This window comes from Tenrec ecaudatus, chromosome 4, assembly GCF_050624435.1.
Source record: "Tenrec ecaudatus isolate mTenEca1 chromosome 4, mTenEca1.hap1, whole genome shotgun sequence".
NCBI lineage: Eukaryota > Metazoa > Chordata > Mammalia > Afrosoricida > Tenrecidae > Tenrec > Tenrec ecaudatus.
Window position 1 is genome coordinate 38,283,184 of NC_134533.1, and position 3,945 is coordinate 38,287,128.

Consider the following 3,945-nt stretch of genomic DNA (forward strand, 5'->3'; position numbering starts at 1 on the left):
TTTCCTGGATTCATACTTTGTGCATTTCAAATTCCTATTAATAGATGTTTGGAGCTATTTCTTCTATTTTTGAGTCATGTCCCATCAGCAAATGAAGGACCTGAAGGCTTTACTTCCACAGCCTTTACTCTATATGAGGGGTACCCAAAAAACCCTGATACTCATTTGTTTTTATTGATGTGAGGGGGTACATTTGGAGTTTGTTCACGAGATCAGACTGTTAATCAAGCTTTCTACTTAGAGCTTCTGAAAAGATGGCATAACAGTGTGTGACAAAAGAGGCCTGAGTTGTGGCAGATGGGGGACTGACTGGTTTTGTCACCACAACAATACACCTGCTCACGCAGCCATCTCAGTGCACCAGTTTTGGGCAAAAACAGCATGCCTCCCTTGCTCCATGCACCTGACTCACCTGGAATCAGTCCGTGCCACTTCTCTTCACTTCTGCATATGAAGGGGGACATAAAGGACAGCGATTTGATGACATAGAAGAGGCAAAGAAAAAAAGAGGGAGGCGCTGTCAGGCGTGCAAGCAGATGAGTTTGAAAAATGTTTCCAAGAATGGAATCACAGATTTGACAAATGTATTAAGTGCAATGGAGAGTACTTTGAAGGTGATAAGGTTGTTTTGTAAAAATAAATAAATACATAGCTTTGGAAAAATTCAGGGTTTTTGGGGGGGTACCCCTCATATGTGTCATTATGGTCAACTCTACTTTGAGAATGCAGCTCTTCCTCAGTCATATTTTGACTGCCTTTCTACCTGAGGGGCTCACCATCTGACACTGTCCCTGATAATGTTCTGCTTTTTATTCATGAGGTTTTCAATAGCTCACAATATTTCAATGCTGCCATAAGGTTTTCAATGGCTAATTCTTCAGAAATCAATAGCCTACTCCTTTTTGGTGGTCTGCTTTTTAATATGGAAGCTCCACTGGCACCTGTTCACCTTGGGTGACCCTGCTGGCATTTGAAATACCAGTGACAGGTTCCAGCATCCCAGCAAGACACAGCCGCCACAGGATGGCGAACTGACCGACAACTGATGGAAGTCAGTGATGCAAGGGCTCAAATCCTCTCTGTTTTTACTTGAACTCTCCATACTTAAAGCAGTCTATCATACCTATTTAATGTCATAAAGCATGAGCCATATTTACGATTTCACTACTTATCAATTTTTAGTAAGTTACCATATGATATCAAAACTATAAAAAGGATTAATACCAAGATACTAGAAAGGTGCAACTGGATTCTATATATTGTGATTGTTTGATATGTCAGTTAAATCTCTTTAAATATACAGATCTTCCCTTTATTCTTTATCCTTTTAAAAAATTTTAGTTCTGTAGAATATCTTATAGTCTGGCGTTTATAAATTATATCTATTTAATGTTATTTAGAGAAGCCCTGATTGGGCTGTGAACCAAACGGTCTGCAGTTTAAGACCACCAGCTTCTCCAAAGGGTAAAGACAAGACTTGCAACTCCTCAAAAGGGTCACAGTCTTGGAAAACCACAGGGGCAGGTCTACCCTGACCTACATAAGTAGCTACGAGTTGGACTTGATTCAATGGCAGTGAGTTTGATCTAATGTTGTTTAATACATTCCTCTCTCCTTTCGGTAACTTGACTAACTTATCTAGGCTTGATTATCTTTAGGTTCTTTTTTTCTTTCTTTTTTTTGCTAGGTATTTTATAAATAGGCCTATAGGTATTTACTCTAATGTGGATGTAATATAGATATAGTTATTGTAGTCCTCGTTATTTTATCATTGTAATTTTGCAATAAAAATGAACACAGTTCATGATGATCTAGATACATTAGTGTACAATTCATTAACTCAGTTGTACAATTGAATTCAGAGATTACCATGACTTTTCACCTTCTTTCTTTTCTTCAACATTTATCAGCTGAAATACCTCTTTAAAGAGAAACATGATTTGCCAACTTGATTAGTCTCAGATATAGTTTATACAATGAAAACAGGATAAATGCCTAATCCTTTTTTAATGTTCCAAATGTGATGCATTGGTTTTACTCTGATGCAAAAAACAAAGATTCCATGACAGCACAGAGGCCAGTGTATTAAAAGGTCATGCAAAAGCAGTATGGGACATGCAGGATGTGATGTACCAACTGGAGGGTCAGGTCATTTCCTTTATAACTAGACACGACACTGTCATTGAGGAACACACATAAAATAACACTGAGGGACTGAATGAAATGTGGCACAAACATGACAACTCCCATGCATGCCTCCAAGTAGCTCCCTTAGGATGGACTTGCAAATCATAGATTCCAGTGTGTGAAGGTGTACAATTCTTTGGAAGAATAAAAAATTCACACCTTTGAAATTTCACAGAAGAAGTGTAAGGTCAAAACATAGTGGGTTCTTTCCTCTTCAACTCCAGGGCCAAATCTGTTGCTTTATTCAACGCCACAATAAGCTTTTAGTTCAAATCCCAGCCCAACTTTGTGACCTCAGACATTGAAGTTCTTCCCATCCATTAAAACTGAGAGGGTCAGCCTGACTCCTGGTGGAAGGGGCTGAGGATAGCCAAGTCTGATCGAGGTAGCATTATTTACTCTAGCAGACAGAGATGACCAGCAGTGCAAAAACGGTTGTTGTCATTGCCGCTGTCCAAGTGCGGTTTACTGAAATTTCAATCTTCTCATTAACCTGGTAGGTAGACCCTTTAAATTCAGTGCCATCATTCCCATGAATGGGCAGTTGGAAGTCTGCAGCCTTATAGGGCAAAATTATTCTGCAACAGCTTGGACTTGGCTGTGTTAAAACTCATCTGATAGCCAGCAAGCCAGCCTTCAAAGGCCAACACAGCCCAGCAATAGATGGTTGGCCCAGAAAAAGCAATGTCAAATTACTGCCAACACTGAAACAATCTCATTTACAGGAGGCCTTCAACTTCCCACTCTTCCTTCCTGTGTTTGGTACAAATATGGTATCAAGAGTCAGTTTCAACCCTTCAGCCAACTTATCCTCCAAAGAGATTTCAGTCTGTGTTCCCTTTTGGGGTGAAGGTAAGTCCATAGTTACAGACCTTACATTTGGTCTCTAGGTTGCCAGACGCTTCTCCTGTAGCAGTGTAGCATGACCAGAAGTAGAAAATTCCACTCCACTACAAGACTTGGTTCTCAGGTTGATTTTGACCACGCCAAACCCATATCCTTTGTTGAAGACACCTTGGCAGCCTTTCCGCGCTCACAGTAAGTTGGTGTATTACACATGTCTCCAACCAGAGGGCCTGTCTCCGTCCCACCAGGGCAAAGCTGAAGGTCTCAATTACCCAATTCTTTTCTTTACCACATTTCAAAATAATAGGTTGATTGCTTAGCATGCATCCTACAATGATGAGGAGGGAGGTACTTTTCAACATTAGTTGGAGCTGGCAGACTGAAACAGATTTGAGTGACTCCTATCCATTATTAATCCTGGTCAGTGGAAAATTTGGAAAGTTTTCTCAAGTCTTTTTGAGAGGCCTCAGGATTCTTTGAATATTTTCACAGAAAGATATTTCAGGCTCATCATGAGTAGATTTCTGCTCCAGATCTGGAACCAGCTTTTTCTCTAGTGAACCCTGGTCGTTTTGGAGAGAATTCGTATTAGGAAATCATCACCAGAGAAGTAGGGTGAATGATACTTCTTTGAAAAAAACAAAAAACTAAGTTCAAATATTAAAACCTTTGTGTACAGAGTCCTCAAAAAGTTTTCATTTGGAGCACTTCACAAGCTTCCTGAAGAGGTTTCTCTTAGGAAGTTACTACTTTGATAAAGCACTATGTGGTTCTTTAAGCAACCACGTTCTAGAAGAAAGCATACCATCCAGAAGAAAATAACAGCAATTGTTGCTGACAACTCCTGGGGCCCATGGTAGGCTGAATAATGTCCTCCGCAGAGATTCACATCTGACTCCTGGAACCTAGGAT

The 3,945-nt window shown here is 40.1% G+C and overlaps 1 pseudogene; it reads right to left on the minus strand.

Moving 5' to 3' along the window:
* Positions 1-2,455: 2,455 nt before the first annotated feature.
* Positions 2,456-3,246, minus strand: LOC142446632 (non-selective voltage-gated ion channel VDAC3 pseudogene; annotated as a pseudogene).
* Between the last annotated feature and the right edge of the window lie 699 nt (positions 3,247-3,945).